The sequence below is a fragment of the Cervus canadensis genome, chromosome 6 (assembly GCF_019320065.1).
Source record: "Cervus canadensis isolate Bull #8, Minnesota chromosome 6, ASM1932006v1, whole genome shotgun sequence".
In the NCBI taxonomy this organism is placed as follows: Eukaryota; Metazoa; Chordata; class Mammalia; order Artiodactyla; family Cervidae; genus Cervus; species Cervus canadensis.
The window spans coordinates 94,981,219-94,999,236 of record NC_057391.1 but is presented as its reverse complement, the minus strand read 5'-3'; the positions used below and the strand labels follow the sequence as shown (position 1 = coordinate 94,999,236).

General features: G+C 50.6%; 1 protein-coding gene across 5 annotated transcripts in view; it reads left to right on the top strand.

The window, feature by feature from the left end:
- The first annotated feature begins 14,413 nt into the window (after nt 1-14,413).
- Nucleotides 14,414-18,018, top strand: part of FOXN3 (forkhead box N3) — a 438,293-nt gene continuing 434,688 nt past the window's right edge. For 2 of the 5 annotated variants that reach the window (XM_043472744.1, XM_043472736.1), the window contains exon 1: nt 16,237-16,596. The gene's annotated coding sequence lies outside the window, so the exon portion shown is untranslated. Of the gene's footprint in view, nt 14,696-16,229; nt 16,597-18,018 lie in introns of those variants that run through there. The other 3 variants (XM_043472739.1, XM_043472738.1, XM_043472745.1) reach the window with 3 other exon arrangements.

Sequence of the window (18,018 nt, the reverse complement as noted above, 5' to 3'; positions counted from 1 at the left end):
AGCCCGCCAGGCTCCTCTGTCCATGGAATTCTCCAGGAAAGAATACTGGAGTGGGTTGTATTCCTTTCTCCAGGGATCTTCCTGGCCCAGGGATTGAACCTGGGTCCCCTGCATTGCAGACAGCTTCATTACCATCTGAGCCTCCAGGGAAGCCCCTGAAGAGGCACACATGGAGAACAATTCCCATTTTCATAGGGCATGAACCAGGGCACGTGAAGACAAGGATGGGTGCTGGGGCTACAGCAAAGAAACGTTAAGGATTTGAAGCAGTGTTTGGCTCTTGGACCCGGGAGTGTCCAGGGCTGCCTGGTCTACCCTCTCTGCCTTCTACTGCAGCCCTGTGATGGATTGCTCGCCCCTCTGAGTCCTACAAAGGGGGACCTAGGGATGATTTCCAAAGCCCATCTCTAGACCTCAGCCCTCTGCCTATGTCCCTCTTCCCTCTAGATTTGTTCAAACGCCAAAGCTGGCTTTTCTCCAAGCCGTCGTACAGTCCTTGCCCTCCCCACACCCCAGAAATGATAACTCGATTCTTGTGTTGTCTGTCTGTCCTGCTAAATTACCTAGTAGCAGGGGTCCTCTAAGAGAAGCTGCTCGAACTCCCCCTAAAAGCTAGGGAGCCCTTGCTTACCAGCGCGCTCTTAATTCTGACTGTTGGCCACACCTCTGGGCCCCTGTTGCTCTGCTGGGTCACGCCAGAGCGTGTGAGCCCCCCTGCGATGGTGCCCACTGCAGAGCCGTCACCCGCTGGTGGGGGCCCCGCCAGCGCCTGTGACGGGGCGGCTCCGTCGGGCCAGTTCTGGGTCCCGATGCCCCCCAGCCTGCTCTGTAAGAGCCCAAGATGCATCTCGCTGGGTCCTGAGGTGTAATATGAAAAGCGCAGGTGTTACTCGCTCAATCCTGTCTGACCCTGCGAGCCGGGGGACTGCAGCCCGCCAGGCTCCTCCGTCCACGGGCTTTTCCAGGCAAGAGTACTGGGGCGGGTTGCCATTTCCTCCTCCAGGCTTGTTAAACAGAAGATGCTTAAAACGCCCCTGCCCAAGATCTGGACTTGTTCTAGACTCTTGAACCTTCTAGAATCTGAAGATCGGCGTGGGGCTTACATCACACACGTGGGTCAGTGGTTTCAGCCGTGGGGAGAGCGGCGGAAGGGGGGATTCTCAGGGAAGAGTAAACCCGTTTCTCCTGAGAACAGGAAGAGAACAGAAAAAAGCAACAGAGCGTTAAGCGTCCGCGTCCTCTTTTCTTTCGCTCCCGCGGCTCCAGCTCGGACTGGGGTTACCGCCTAGGATGACTCACGTGGGTGGTGCAGGGACGGCGCCCCGCAGACGCGACCCGGGAGGGGCGCGGGCAGCCCCGCTCAGGTCCACAAGGGGGTCCAGGGAGAGCCGCAGAGCAGGGGTCCGACCCCGCAGGACGCGAATCGCAGCGCGCGCGGGGGTGACGAGGCGCTGGGCCCGGGGCTGCGGGCAGGCGAAGGCGGGTTGCCCCAGGGATCCTGGGCCTCCTGGGCTCCGTCCACACTCTCACGACAGGCCCCTGGGAAGCCTGTTTGAAAGAATGCCTGGTCGCAACTGCAGGAGCGCGGATTCAGCTTTGAAGGACACCCTCCTCCAGGGCCCAGTGGCATCTTCCTGAAGCGTGGCCGGAGCCTCGCGTGAGGGCAGCGCTAGCCGAGGGACGTGGGCTGCGGTGCCCGGTCTTTTTGGCTCCCATGGGCGGGGCCTGGGCCTTGGGATTGGCAGCAGCCCCCCACCCACCCCGCCTGGTTCACTGGTAACTCGGCCTTGGCACACCAGTTTGTTCTCTTTTTAATGTTAACTCCTGAAATTCGCTGTTTGTTTCTTTGGCCGGGCCGGGTCTTAGCTGCGGCCCGGGGCATCCTTCCCCGTGGTGCGTGGGCTCTTCCTGGCAACTCGGGAGCGTCTCTCTAGCGGTGTCTGCAGGACTTGCTGCTCTCAGATCCGTGGCAAGCCCCCCAGCCAGGGATCAAATCCCCATCCTCTCTATTGGAAGGTGGCTTCTTAGCCACTGGACCACCCAGAAAGTCCCTAATTCTAATTTTTTAAAACTATATGCTGTTGTTATAAAAATTCAAACACAAAAAGGAACTTTACTAAAATTACTAAGGACTTAAGATATGCAATTTCTCGTGCTTTGGAGGAATATAAAGAAGTAAGCAAAGGACTCTTAAAGAGCAATTATTCAGCAAACTCTGTAAGCCATACATGTAAGCATGGAGATTACAAGGCTGTCTCTGGCATGTTTTGTGAGCTGCAAAAACAATAAAAAACTGCTTAGGAATGTTTTTCCAAGTGTGGCCTGTGGCCTCATCTATATTAGATTCACTGAGGGGTTTATTTAAAAATGCTTATTTCTAGTTCCAATCCCAGACATCCTGAAACAAAACCTCTGGAAATGGGACCCTGGAAATTGTGTGATTAAAAAGCACTCCAGATGAATCTTTGTGCCACAGAGTTGAGAATCAACACCCTTGGAGTTTAAAATTGAGAAAACACTTCCGTCCATAAGGTGACACGACCATCTCTGTGATGGTGAGACCTGGGAGATTCCCAGAAGGATGCTCCCAGGCCATTGTCCAGCAGCACCATTGCAGAACTGATCACGTTGGAAAGTAACTTCCTTTTCCTTGCCTGTCTTTCTGGTGGATAAAGAGCTCTTCAAGGAGAGAGGTTTGTCTTCTTTGTGGGAATCCAGTTGGCCCCCGGTTGGCTCTCAATAAATATTGGTTGAGCAAATGAATAATCATGTGTGATCTAAACAAACAAGTTTGAAGAGTTAAAGGATGGGGTTCTAGGAGGAGTAAGGGCATGGGCCAGATTTCAGCAATTGGAAAATCAAGGTCAATACTTCCGCGTGGCAGAGGAGAAAGGTTAATTTCAGGGAACAAGTGGAGATAACTCGAGGGACCAGAGGCGTGAGACAGATTACCGGGGTCCTGGAGTGTTCAGAGGGGATGTAAACTCTATGCTGTATATTCTATGAATGATGGGGGGTCGCCAAAGATCAGGGGCCAGAAAGTGATGGAACCAAAGTGGTATTTCAGGGTAGGTAATTACACGGCTCTAGGAATTGGCTTGACAGGCAGGACTTCCTGAGATCTCACAGCTGTCTCTTCCGTTCAAGCCTCAGACCCATCCAGGGTCGCGACTCCCTGAGAAATCTTTGTTCTTCTTTCGCTCCCAGCTGCTTAGATCCCCAGGTCTGGTGGGCTTCTCCCATCTGCTCATCAGTGTGAGCATGACTGGGAAGCAGGACGGGATGCTGGGGGCGGATCAAGACGTGAGGGACTTACCGGAGACAGAGGCCACGGGGACGGAGATGAGGACCCATGCCGAGGAGCCGTTCCTGAGGCAGAATCTGCGGAATTCAGAGCCTGAATGTAGGGCAGGAAGGACGAGTGTGGTCAGGATCATGTTGAGGTCTTTGGGTGCGGAACATGGGGATATAGAAGGAAGAGGTTTGGAGCGGGAGGGTAAATCACTCAGAATGGGAACATGGATACTGAGGTTGAGGTGACAGCAAAGTGTCCCACGTGGAGCAGACGATGAGCTTGTTGGAGACGGAGGTGTGGAATGCAGGAGGGAGCTGGGTGCTGGCTTTGGGGTCTTGGTGATCATTCTAAGGCACGGAAATGGATGTGATCACCCAGAGAGAGAGCAAGTGGAAAGAAAAGAGGGGGGAAAAAAAAGCCCATGATAGCACAGCAGCATCAGGAAGCAGGCAGAGGTGGAAAAACTAGGAGGCACTGGCCGGAAAGGTGGGAGGAAAACCAGCAGAAAGTAGAGCTTCGGAGAGCAAGGGTTCCCAGGAAACAAAGCAGCAACGTCCCAGTGCAGGCAGGGGGTGAGCCGTGGGGGGCGCTCTAGAGCATTAGTGAGGGGCCCGGTGGAAGTCAGGGTGATGGAGGCAAGGGCCACCCATGGAGGCAAGGGCAGACGGCAGCGGACAGTGGCCCCCACGCTTTGCAGCCCTGTGATGGGATGCCCACCTTTCTCCCTGAGTGACGGGGACTATTACTCCAGACGACTGAACGCAAGGGGTTCAACAGGAAAGGTGGGGTGCCTTCCACCGAGACCTCCACCACCACCACCCCGCCCCCCAGTCTCTTCAACACCCCCTGTTCTCATCTGAGACTGAAGCATTTGTTCCTTGGCTTATTTTCGTGGCTGCTCAAAGTAAGTGCAAGTGAAAGGCTTAATGATCTCTTTGCCTACTCATTTTATAAGAAATGATTCCACTTCCACATTTAACTTGCTGGGAGAATAATAGGAAAGACTTGCATTCCTGGTTTGCATCAGCAGAAATTGATATTTTCTCAATCTTTTAAGGAATCAGTTCTTTGCTCTTTGAGACAAAATGATCCAATCTCACACTGAAAGTTCCTCATTGCCAAGTTCAATGTCATCAAGAAGAGTCGGTGGATGAATTACAAGTATGCTCCACAATGCGATTTCTACAAGACAAAGGGAAAGGCTGAGTAAGGAAGATGAACGGAATATGGAAACTGTTTCTTCTCTATTTAAAACAGCAGCAGCAAAAATGATGTTTTCTCTGTCCCTTTGAAGGTTTGCTTTATTTTTTGTTTTGGGCTAAAACTCTAATGCATTACATTCTTTAATGTCGCAAAAAAAAAAAAAAATTAACTACCCTGCCTACAGTACCAGAAACATGTATACAATACATGCTTCATTTTATCCACACAGAAATGCATCTGAGATTAAATTTGCTTGCATTTCTGGTTGATTCACTTAGCAGCAGCAGCCAAGGTAACTAGTTAAACCCCCATGGGAGCACTGGCTTATTCCGTGACCACAGGCGGCCTGGTACCTGAGTGTGGTTTTTATGAGGAGTGTGATGACAGAGTCAGGGCGCCTGTGAAGCCAGCATCGCGGTTCAGCAGGCGATGGCCCGTCGGCTCGGCCGGTGCCCACCAGGGAGGCCGTGAGGCAGGCCCTGGTGTCCGTCAGCGCAGGCCAAGCATAGCCGGTCTGAGCAGGCAGGGCATTTATGCCCAGCTGGGCCGGTGGCCCCCAGGACTCCCTGGGGGGGCTGGAGGCGGGACCAGCCACGCGGTGACGCAGCGTCGTGCGAAGCCTGCGGACTCGCTGCAGAGGGGTCTGTTGATGAACCCGCCGTGGACCCCAAAGACGCTGCATGGTGCCCTGTGGCTGCCACCGCTCCTGTGGCCGCGGCATTCTGCACCATCCCACTCCTTCACATCAGCGGCCGAGGCGGAGCCCAGGTCATGCTGTCTTTGGCATTTTCAGTCTCCAGCAGGGGGCGGGCGCTGGGGGTGCGGTGGGGTGGCTTTGCCTCCAGAGGTTGGAGATTCCCGCAGCACAGGAAGGAGACCACGGCAGAGGCAGCTGAGAACAGGCACAGATGCATTCCTGCACCGGGGACCACGTCTTCACCTCCTCTGTGCCCAGACCCCGCACAACGCCCCGCACACAGCGAGCCAGGAGCGCTTCCGATGATGAGGTGCTTTGCCAACAAACATTCAGGAGAGCCTCACACTTCACAGATTCCTGATCGCTTAGAGGCCCTTCCCAGGTGGCGCTAGTGGCAAAGAATCCAGCTGCCAACTGCAGGAGACACAGGAGGTGTGGGTTTGATGGGGAAGAGCCCCTGGAGGAGGGCATGGCAACCCACTCCAGTCTTCTTCCCTGGAGAATCCCGTGGACAGAGAGGAGCCTGGCGGGCCACTGTCCGTGGGGTTGGAAAGAGTGGGACACGACTGAGCACAGCTGCTGTTTTTTTCTCAGTAATTTAGCGAGCGGAGCACCCTGAGGACACGTATGTCTCCACTTCTTAGAGCAGCGGCTGTTTCCCTGAACCTGCTGTAATGTGGCTACAGGATATTCATGTTCTCCACGTCAGCACCATTAGCAGAACTCACCATCGGAAGTGATTGCCCTTCGGAAATCTCCTTCTGACCCCCACGAGTACATCACAATTTGCATGCTACAAGAAATAAGGTAATAACAGTAAGGAATAAAAATAAAGAAATAAAAGCCTCAGTCCCCTTCAGGTGAGAGAGAGAGAGAGAAGACCTCAGCATTTTAAGATGAATGTCTCAAAAACTGGACTCTGGGTGGCCAGCAGAATAATCTGCGATGTTATTGGACAAGATTGTTCTTTGTCGTCACTGCCCACCAGAAGGGAAAGCCTGGAGCTGACTGCCTGGAGAGTCGTCCATTTCCCCTGAGAGAAGGGACGCCCTGGGGGCTTACATGGTAAAGTTATCAAACATCTCACATCCGAACAGCCACCTTAAAATGACTTCCACGCAGGCAGCATTTTTTGTTTTTGTTTTTCCTGATGGTAATGTTTGCTATTTTAACATTCAAGATGGTGCCTTGCCGACACTGGAAACTCAAGGAATTTTTCTTGGTGGTGATAACAGCTAGAGATAACATTCAATTGCCTCTTATTTTGGTAACAACAACAAAAAAAAATTGGCAATTTTGAACCCTAAGGAGGTATGTTTACAGTAGTATACTAAAAGCACAGATGATGTACTATTTAAATTAAAAGACACTTGCTCTTTGGAAGGAAACTTATGACCAACCTAGACAGCATATTAAAAAGCAGAGACATTACTTTGCCAACAAAGGTCAGTCTAGTCAAGATTATGGTTTTTCCAGTGGTCATGTATGGATGTGAGAGTTAGACTGTGAAGAAAGCTGAGCACTGAAGAATTGATGCTTTTGAACTGTGGTGTTGGAGAAGACTCTTGAGAGTCCCTTGAACTGCAAGGAGATCCAACCAGTCCATCCTAAAGGAGATCAGTCCTGGGTGTTCACTGGAAGGATTGATGCTGAAGCTGAATCTCCAGTACTTTGGCCACCTCATGCGAAGAGTTGACTCATTGGAAAAGACCCTGATGCTGGGAGGGATTGGGGGCAGGAGGAGAAGGGGACGACAGAGGATGAGATGGCTGGATGGCATCACCGACTCGATGCGCATGGGTTTGAGTAAACTCCGGGAGTTGGTGATGGACAGGGAGGCCTGGCGTGCTGCGATTCATGGGGTTGCAGAGAGTGGGACACGACTGAGCGACTGAACTGAACTGAACTGATGTACTATACCTACTGTGTGAGTGTTACTGACTTTGCCGCCTTTTAATACGTTTATTGTTGTTGTCAGGTGAGCATCTGTTCCAGAGAAAGAAGGATTTCAGTGTACCACTCACCCAACTTCCTGTAATGTCAATATTGTAAATGTCCCTGATACATTTATCAAAACTAAGACACGGAAATGGTATAAACTGTCAACTAAGCTACAGACTTCATTGGGATTCCCCAACCATTTCTTGTCAATGAGAAACTTCAGTGCTAATTTGAGATAAAGCTTCCAACGCAGCCAGAGAACTACATTAATTCAGATGGACTGGGATTAGCTAGGGAGATGGTTCAGAAAACTATAAAATATACTGTTTTATGTGCCAAACATAAATATGTTTTACATTTTGGTCCTCAATATTTTGCATGCCTGATCTAATTTCATCCCCCGCAGAAACCACGTTGGCAGGGTGGGGGAGTGGGGGGTGGGGGCGGGGATGGTGGGGGCAGGAGTGGATGCTCTCATAAACAGCGGGGGCCAGGATTCCAAGCAAAGTGCGCAGGACAGCTCAGCTGGAAGTGGCAGGGCCGGGGTATGGCTAAGGCCTCTCTGATTCCAAAGCCTGTGACCACAGCCCTCACCACGACAGCACAGACTGAAGGGCTCCTAAGAGCACGATCCAGATGGTCGCTGTCGCTCAGTCGTGTCCGACCCTCTGCGGCCCCATGGGCTGCAGCACGCCAGGCCTCCCTGTCCATCACTGCCTCCCGGAGTTTGCTCACACTCATGCCCATTGAGTCAGTGACGCCATCCAACCACCTCATTGTCTGTCACCCCTTCTCCTACCCTCGAGCTTTCCCAGCATCAGGGTCTTTTCCAGTGATTGGGTTCTTCGAATCAGGCGGCCAAAGTATTGGCGCTTCGGCTTCAGCGTCAGTCTTTCCAGTGAATATTCAGAGTTGAGTTCCTTTAGGATTTAGGAATCGGTTCAGCCTGCTTCATCCCAACCCCGCGCTTTACCGGCTCCTTCTTCCTCCTGACTGGGGAGGGGCACGGCTGATATCCCAGTGAGCTGTTCGCTTTTCTTTGCTGGGTGTTTCAAGGCTTAATTAACGTGTGTAAAGTGATCTGAAATGAGGGGCTAGAACCAGCCAGGGAGCTGCAGCGTGGATGATCACCTGGGTGAGACAGCTGAAAGGGGGGCCCGGGGGACAAAGCGGGGCTAGGGGGACCCCCAGAGCCTGCAGCTCCGCCGCCAGCTGGCTGGCCTGGAGCCAGGCCAGGCTGTGTCTGGCTTTCCTTCAAGGCCAACGCTGCAGCTCTGCTCGGCAGTCAGACCCCGGGATAAATCACTCCTAAAGGACAGAGCCAGAGCCGAGGAAGACGGGTCTGAGGACACAGGTTGTAGATAGTTCTGTAACTGACCCTAGAGAGAAGGGAATACCAGCACTCTTCCTCTACTGGAGGACCGTCTGCGAATGACCTGATTTGGTCAATTAAGGGGTAAGTGTGATCAGTATCAGAGACGAACGCAGCAAAGCGACGTTTCTTCGTTCCTCTCGACGAGCGTGGATTCACAGAAGTGATTTACTGCTGTCACCTGTGGGAGGCATTAAGTCTCTTAGAAAGTGGTAAAGATGAAGTCTGAGTCATATGAGGGTGAACCTTCTCTTAAGTGTAGGTTCGCAGAAGCACAAGGCTATCGGTTTCAGGGAGGATGTGAAGGTTCGTGACCTCATAAAGGCAAAGGCCAGTGGCGTTTTATTGCAATTGAAAGCATCCAAAGAAGCGAGTGGAAAAATCTTTCAACATCACCAGATGACATCCGTATCTCGAAAGTTGGTATTATGACGTCATTTCCAACTGAGTGAGGATGTCTGTATCTCTCTGTGTGTATCTAAGTGGTGGCTAGATAGACAAGCTATTCTAAACTGTTTATGACGGTGGAGCAGTAGAAGGAGTGTTTGGATAATCCAGAGTTTATCTTGCACTTTCATCACATTTTTGTGTCCTGCTTGGGCTAATAGTTGGGCCGTGACCCATCTCCTGAGGCCACAAACTGAGGGTGTGGCTGTGGGCAGCACCCTGTAGCTTTGGAAACCAGAGCAGAAGGGGACCTACTTCCCCTGGCTTCTGTTAGGGAATTCTAGAAGACTCTGATCGGCCTGGTACAGGGTCAAGGGCCCAGCCGGGGGCCAATCGTACAGGCAGAGAATGAGGGTCACACGATAAGCTGTCTGGTCCGTTCAACACCAGGTCCATCAAGTGCAACGGAAAATCCTCCAAAGTAGAGTCGAGGAGCCACCCTGACTTGTGTCTACTCCAGTGAACCGTTAGAGAGGCTGAAAGATGCTCTGGTCCCCAGAAAGGGACTTTCAATGGCCAGGACCCACCAGAGTCTTCCAGTTGGCTCTTTTCTGGACATTGGAGTCTGATTCATCCCGGAGCTGTGTCTCTGTGATGCCCTTGGTGTGTGTAACATCACGTCATCCATGGGCCGCAGAGGGGTCATCTGGAGCTGCCAACAGTGGGTTCCTGCAGGTGTGCATCCGTTGTTGCCCAAGCTAATATAGCAGTAACCTCCTCATGAATCTCCCTGCCTTTGTCTTGCTGCCTTCTAAATCACTCTCCTTACAGTCTAGAATGGCCCTTTAAGACGTATGCGTGGGTGCTCAGTCGTGTCTGGCTATATGCAGCCCCAAGGACGGTAGCTGGCCAGGCTCCTCTGTCCATGGGATTCTTCAGACAAGAATACTGGAGTGGGTTGCCATTTCCTCCTCCAGAGTCCCTTTTAATACTACGATGGTGAGCTTTACCTAGCAACTTGACTGGACCGTGGGATACCTAGATATGTGGTCACATATCTGGTTACACCAGCGATGGTGTTTTGGATGAGATTAATATTTGACTCAGTAGACTGGATAAAGCAGATTGCCCTCCCTGGTGTGGGTGGGCCTCACAGCCTCAGTTGAAGGCCTGAATTGGACAAAAGGGTTGAGTAAGGAAGAATTCCTCCTGCCTGATTGCCTTGAACTGGGACGTCAGTTCCCACCCGCCTTCAGACCCCAGCTGAAACACATCTGTACTTCCTGGGCCTTGAGCTTGTCATTGTTCAGACCAAGACCACACCATTGGTTCTCCTGGGTCTCCAGCTTGCTGACTGCAGATCTTGGGACTTCACCTCTATCATCATGTTAGCCAATGCCTTACAATAAATTGCTTTCTATATATCTTTACATCCTATTGGTTCTGTTTCTGTGGAGTATCCTGGCTGAGAGAAATGCCTTTTTGTTTACTAAATTTATTCATTAAAAAAATTATCGAGCACCTCCTGTAGGCTAGATACTGTTTTGCATTCCTAGAAATGATCCCTGAACAAAACAGATTCCTGGCCTTGTGAAAATTTTACTTGTGTCGGGGCCGGTAGTGAAGGGAGAGAGACAATGAACAATTAGTAAATGACTAAGGGGTGAGTACAAGGGGGAAAAGGAAAAAAAGTACAGCAGAATGGGGAGGCTCAAGAGACATTGAGGATGGGGTCACTGGAGCAAAGGTTTAAGGGAGATAGAGGAGTCCGCCACGTGCAGGTCAAGATCAAGTGTAAACCTGGGGGTCACCGGCCCTGCCGCGTCTCTGGTGGGGCCTGCAGGCACATCCTCCCTTGAAACCTTCGTTTCAGCCTCCCTGCCATCCACGTGGCTCTCTGACCACCCGCCTTTCATCCCTCCTCGCCTTTGCCCACACTTAAGATCTCCCCTCCGTGAAGTCCTGCTTCTGCCCACATTTGCTCACACCTTAACCTCTATCGGTTTTTGAAGACGCAGTCTCGTGGTGTCTACCGAGTCTGCCCACTATGGGGACTTGTTGACCCTCTTTTTGTGCCCTGCAGACTTGTAATTGGGCTGCTGTTCGGCCCATAAATAATCTGTGCCTTTTGGGGCAAGTCTGTTCATCTGTAAAATGGAAATAAAAGTAGTGCCCTGCTTATAAGGGGCTAGAAACGAGAAGATGCATGTACAATGACTCAGCGCCTCTGAGCTGCTGTTATTACTCTTCTTCCTCCCCCCTTCCTCCTGAGGCCCCCTCCCCCTTCCTCTCCTCTCGGTCCACCCCCCAAAGGTGGGGCCAGCCCCACCCCTCACAGTCTCTCAAGCAGCCTCTCTGCTCCCCCTGGACCTGGCTCCACTAGGAGCCGGCTCTCTCCACTTCCCCGCTCACAGCCCTCCCCTGCCCCTCATCAGCCTTGCCCAGACCGCATTCTGGCTTCAGACTCAGGTTTTCTCCTGGCTTCCCAGAGCTGCTTGATCCCTTGCTGGGCGGTTTCCTGATGTTAGGACCATGAACCCCCCTGTCCTAGGTCCCAATAAAAAAGCCCCCAGATCTGCTGGGCCGGACGTCACCCCTGCTTAGGAAGGGAGGCAGTGGGGGTTTCCACAGTAGGAAAATAAAACCACTTCAAATGTTTACCGTGGGAGGATTTTGTTTGTTTGTTTTTAAATAGACTTTTGAAAAATCACAGGTTTAAACTGACAGAAAATTTGAGAAAATAGTACAAAGAGTCCCCACCCATCTCACACTCACTTTCCCGTATTACGAGCATCTTATACGTCAGTGTATGGTACTATTATAATCAATGAGCCAATATTGATACAGTATTACCGGCTAAAATCCATACTTCATTTAAATTTTCTTGGTTTTTACCTGCTGTCCTTTTTCTATCCCCGATCCCATCCAGTCTGCCGCAGTACACGGAATTGTCATGTCCCCTTAAAGCTCCTCTTTGCTGTAACAGTTTCTCAGCGTTTCCTGGTTTTTAATGACTCTATTTGGGCTTCCCTGGTGGCTAAGATGGTAGAATCCATCTGCAATGCGGGAGACCTGGGTTCAATCCCTGGGTTGGGAAGATCCCCTGGAGAAGGACATGGCCACCCACTCCAGTATTCTTGCCTGGAGAATCCCATGGACAGAGGAGCCTGGCGGGCTACAGTTCACAGGATCGCAAAGAGTCTGACACGACTGAAGCGACTTAGCATGCATGCATCCTTTTGAGGAGTACTGCTCAGGTCATTTTGTAAGTTACCAGCCCACTGGGATTTGCTGATGTACACAGAAGGAATTTAATGCAGGGCATTGCCCTGCAGGAGATGGAGGATCTGAAATGCAAAGAGAGGAAGAAGTTACCAGCAACTAATCTTAGCAGAAAGTCATTCACGTCATTAAGCTGGAGAGTTAACGGGAAGTCTGAGCCAAGGGCTGGGGTCACCTGGCAGAAGCCTTGGTCAGATGCAGTCACGGCCGGAGACGCTGTCAGAGGCAAGAGGGAGGTGAAGAAATTCTCTTAACTTTTCTCCCACCTTCCACTCTTTCTCCAACACTGCTCATGGGCCATATCTAGCTATTAGCCACCTGACCCAGGATTCTGTAAATCTCGGCCTGCAAGAGTCAGCTTCTAGCAAAACAGAGCAGAGCGCGAGGCTGAGACGGGCTCTGAAGTCAAGCTGGTCTAAGACTTGCACCATGGACCACAGGACCCAGGGCCTGAGGCAGGAGATAGATGAGCCCCACCCCAGAGGGTAAAGCAATTGGAGATTCTTCCCCTATGGACTGAAACTCCAAGACAAGAATAGCAGGACGATTACGGGAGGAGGCTGGGTCCTGCCTAGACCACACAGTTCTCGTTCTTGACGTCAGCAGACCACCCTGACCACACATGCGCAGAAAGGCTCTTTGGAGGCCAAAGGAGACTTATGTCAAGGGATGTTCTACCCAGACGCCTTTTTGGTAAAATCCGTCTTGGCTAAGAGACGCGTGTGCACATGTGGGAGAATCCTGTGCCTGTGTGCTAACTCGTTCAGTCGAGTTTGACTCTTTGTGACCCCGTGGACTGTACCCCACCAGGCTCCTCTGTCCATGGGACTCTTTAGGCAAGAATACTGGAGTTGGTTGCCATTCCCTTCTCCAGGGGATCTTCCCAACCCAGGGACTGAACCCAGGCCTCCTGCATTGAAGGTGGATTCTTTACCATCTGAGCCACGAGGGAAGCTCTGGGGGGATTCTGAGATATACCAGATACAGACTGTGAACCAGGCAAATCCAAAGGATTGGCCAAAGGAAACTCAGAAGAAATACCCTATGAAAGTAATTCAAACTGTCCAAGGGCCCGACTCAGGAGCTCTGCCTCTGAGCTTGCCCATGTGCCTATCCACACACACTATGCTCTTTTCCTCTTAATAAATACTTTGTTTCACCACTTCCTGTCTTTGTGGGAATTCTTTTTGCAAAGCCAAAGGCCCAGGGCTCTTGTCACTGATCACAAGGCTAGTGGCTAGGATCTGGTGCTTCCACCACCACCACCCAGCCCAATCTCTGGCTGGGAACCAAGCCCTGCTCCACGCCGCTGCAGTCCCAGGCCATCCGAGATCACCTGTAACATGGTTTTCCTGCAGCATTTACACCACCGCCCTGCGACTCTTTGCCTGTCTGAGGGCTCTGTATGAGGCATTTTTTATTTTTTATACTCAGAGCCTAGAACAGTACCTTGCTTACAGGTTTTCAACGTGTGAGGTTTCCAGAATAAATGAAAAAATGGTGGTTTCTTCTGACCAGTCCATCTTCTGGTGTGCTGTAGCTTTGAGGAACTGCTCACCACTCGCTTTTCTGTTCAGTTTCTCATCAGCTCCTATTGGTGCTAAGATGACTTTTGGCCTAGCATTTGTTAACATTTGAAGGCCACAGTGGATGGTGTGACTATAATGAGATCTTTTTTTTTTTCAATTTAAAAAAATTTGTTTAAGTCTTTATTGAATTTGGAACAGTACTGCTTATATTTTTGGCTGCAAGGTATGTGGCATCTTAGTTCCCCAACCAGGGATGGAACCCACACCCCCTGCACTGGAAGGCAAAATCTTAACCACTTAACTGCTGGGGAAGTCCCGGGACCAGTTGTCAACAAAGGAGTCAAATGAATTCACTGAGTAGGTTTTGCATTAATCCGTCCAAGGCCATGTCTTCTAAGGACTGCCATGCCTAACCCCTTCCTTATCAGCTGCATAAGAAAAGGAAAGAATCTTTTTTTTAAGAATCAGGTATTTCTGTCTTTTCCGTTAAGTGTCAGCCAGCCCTCACCTGGCTGGTATTTAGGTGGTTTGGGACCCATCATCAGAGAAGTCACATTTCCTTTCGGCGGGGGGGAGGAGGAAGTGGAGTGCCACAAACAGAACTGACTGGTGACTTTCCCAGGGGTGCAGGAGGGCCAAGAAGTCCCGCCCCGCTTGTCAGCAGGTGGGGACAGGATGGCCAGCCTCTCTCCAACAGGCCACCTGGCATCGGAGACTTCTGCGGTTCCAGGGCTCCTGTGGACTTTCAGTGCTGGGGCTGAGGACACCTCACTCCTCCACGTGCCACGCGGAGTCAGCCTGTGATAAGTGTGGAAGGTGTGCGGCTGACAGGGCGCTGCGTGGCCCCAGAGCTCCAGTCTCCAGTCTGCCCGGTGCCCTGGGCGCCACAGGACAGAAACTTGACTGGTCAGCTTTCTCGTGTAGCAGAGATGAAAACCTTTGCAACTAACTTCTTATTTCCATTCTGGTAGATCGCTGCTCTACAACAGGTAAGAAATTGTGACTAGAGGAACCTGTGTTTTGGATGCCTCATTTTCCTTAGTGTTTGTAGAGAAATAGTTGGGAGGCAGGTGGGCACTTGAAAAAGCAGGGATCAGCTGGAAATGCTGGGATCTCAGCTGAGGATCCACCTGCTCTAAGGACCAGCTGTGTGATCTTGGACAAGTCCCTCTACTCTTCAGGACCTCCACTTCCTTGCTTGAAAACCAGGGATTATAGTGTCTGTTTTACCACAGAAGTAGGGTAAAGATTACATGAGATGTCTGCCGGAGGACTTTGAAGATGGACAAATGTAACATAGTACAACTATTTCTTTGCCTGGACATCAAGAAGCAGAAAAGGTGCCTTTGATGTTTAATTAATACTGAAAATCTTCCATTACATTTATTTAGCTATAATTGGGAAGGGGGAGGGCAAGAGTAATTTTCGAAGGGACTTTTTGAGCTCCTAAAATAGAAACTCAGAAAACACATATTTGCTTTTCCTTTTGGTGTCAAACCACGGTGCCATTGTTATTAGCAGTTCTGCAGAATTGTGACCTTCAAACTTGGTGATATCAAAGACGGAAAGAAAACTCCCAGTCTTGAAGCCTTTTAAACAGGCTTTTCAAACTAAAGCACTTTTATTTTGAATTAAGAGCTAATAGAATTGGCCTCTTAAATGAGCATTTGCAAGTTTAAAAGTTGCCTTCCAGGTGGGCCGCAAGAAACGAGTGTGCTGAGCGGGTGCTGAAGGCCCTTTGGGGAGCAAATGAGGGAAATCTCTTCTTGTAACAGCCTTTCTGCAGTTAGAGGAATCTAGAACTTACATTTCCCCTAATTGCACATAAACTGATTTCTGTATACATCTAGGGTCATCACTTACTTTCAGTTTAGTGAATTTGTGAATTTTTGCATTTGTTTTAATTTGTAATTAAGTTTCCTCCACGAAGCACACCATATGCCACCATTAATTCTTGCTCGTTGATTTCTTAGGAGATACACGAGTGCATATTCTGATGCAATTTTTGAGGTCTTTTGAAAATCAAATGACTACGTGTTTAGCCATATGGGCCTTTGTTATTTAAAATAGCACATGATAAAGTGATAGCAAAATGCAGAAGGACGTGTTGGGGGAAAATCACTGGAAAACTGTTTAAAACTTAAACACACCATTTTCGATCTTTAAAAAAAATTTTGGGGGGGCGTTATATTTTTGAAGCCTGTCACTCCGGATCCCGCAGGGATCACTCGGTAGACTGTCTCAAGTGCAGCAGGCGAAACTGCGGGCGCCGGGGACCGCCCGGTGCCTGACGCGGGGGCTGCACATGCGAACACCCGCCTCCCGCGCGCTCCGCGGGGCCCCTGCTTTCCTCTCGGCGTCCCGGGCGGGGATCGGACACGCCGCCCGGCGCGCCCGCACCTGCCGCGGCCGCGGCTCGGCCTGCCCGGGGCCGGACGTGCGGCTGCAGGCGGGCGGCGCGCGCTAGGACCCGGCGGGCCCGCGCCCGCGGAGCCGCCGACCCGGGCGGGCGCCGGGCTGGAGCCGGGTTCCGGCCGCGATCGGCGGCAGCTCGGCCCGGAGACGGCGCGGCCCGGCGGCGGGGCCCCCGCGAGTCCAGCGCCGCCGCGGCCCCCCGATGCGGCCGCGAGGAGCCCGGGGCGCGCGGCCGATCGCAGGTAACGACCGGGGGCCCCTCTCCCGCCCCCGCAGCCTCTGCGCTGCTTCGGCATTGTCGCGGGGCGCCCTCGCCGTTCGGGCTCTGCTGCATTTTGGGGGCACCCGGGGCTCTTTCTAAGGTGTCCGTCCCCGTGTCCCAACCTGGTTTCGGATGGATTTATAGCCTGCACTTCACACGGGAGAGATCCGGGGGACGGCGAGTTGCATATTTTTCATTAGTTCTGTCTCAAAAGTAAGTTCATTAAAAAAAAAAAAAGTTTCTCAGGAATGTGTGGATAGTCACTTAAAAAAAAAATAAAATAAAAAAAACCCAGCAGACAAGTGGATAATTTATTAAAATGATCAAATAATTGCAGTAATTCTGTTAATTACTTTCTGAGTCTTTACTTTTGTGGGCTCCCCAAGACATTACTTTTATTTTCAAGGAACTAATGTGTTAAATGTGGAGTTTGGCTGGCAGAGTTTACAGCATTGCTGTCGCAACTGTTTTGCTATCAATTATAAACGGAGTGTCAAATCTGGGGGCAGTTTAAACCTCTTTTCAAATACTGTAACTGGTTATCCTGATATGACATCTACAGACGAGAGTTTCCTTGGAAGGCAGTAAGAATATTTCTCTTTTGGGAGAAGCCTTGTTTGCCGGAGAAAAACCATGATTCCTGGCTGGGAAGGCTGGAGAGACTATTTTTCCTGCTTTGTTTATACTGCCCGATAGACATTTGGAGAAGGGAAAACGCGGTCCTTCTCGGCAGCTTTTCGTGGTGGGATTATTAATTTATTTAATTTATTAGTTTCAATTGGTTGGGCTCCGGGAGCCCTCTGTCACAGGGTGTGCTTAAAGGTGACACATTTGCCAGCAGTTGGGACACAGGATTGCAAATATAAAATGTGCTTCAGCCCCAAGGTCTGATCTGCTGGGAGCTCCCATGTGGAGCTGTCCTGGGCTGGGTGGGACTGGCTCATTGAGGAAAAAGGGAATCATTTTCCTTCACTGAGGAAGACATCCTGTTATATTCCTTTTGTTCCCTGGTTTTCATTGATCGCCTGCCTCTGCCTTAGAGAGGGGAGAGCGCAGAGCTCGGCAGACTGCACAGATGACCCCAGCCCACTCTGCTGTCACACCAATTGGTCAGTTAGATGGAGACTTAGGGAAACAGTCACCCAAGACCATCTTTGAAAATCATGCTGTCATTTCAGAGTAGCCTTCTTGGGCCCAGATTTCTGCAAGGTTGATTTTTAACTCGGGTGCACTTGGCTTGAGACACCTTGGTATTTAGTTTTTTGTTCTTGCTTCTATTCAAATAAAGTAGGCCATTTTGGTGACAAATTTCTTTGCAGACGTCAGCTACTAGCTTGCATTTGTAGACATATCACTTTACAATGCTATCTCGGTGATTTCTGCTTGGGAGTTGTAGAATGCAAAGTTGTCCAACTCAGAATAATTTTTCCTAACCTTTTTTTGGATCTGAAGAGTTAAATATTACCATCGGCGGAGGGGTGCTTAACTGTATCTTTGCTTTGATAATGTAAGTGTCTTGTGCATGTATCATGCACTAAATTTCTAAATTTTAGTCTGTAACAGTGAAAGAAAAAGGCCGTGAAGAGCCAACAATCAAAATCTTTCTGCACTCATAAGATTGTGACGTCTGGTTTG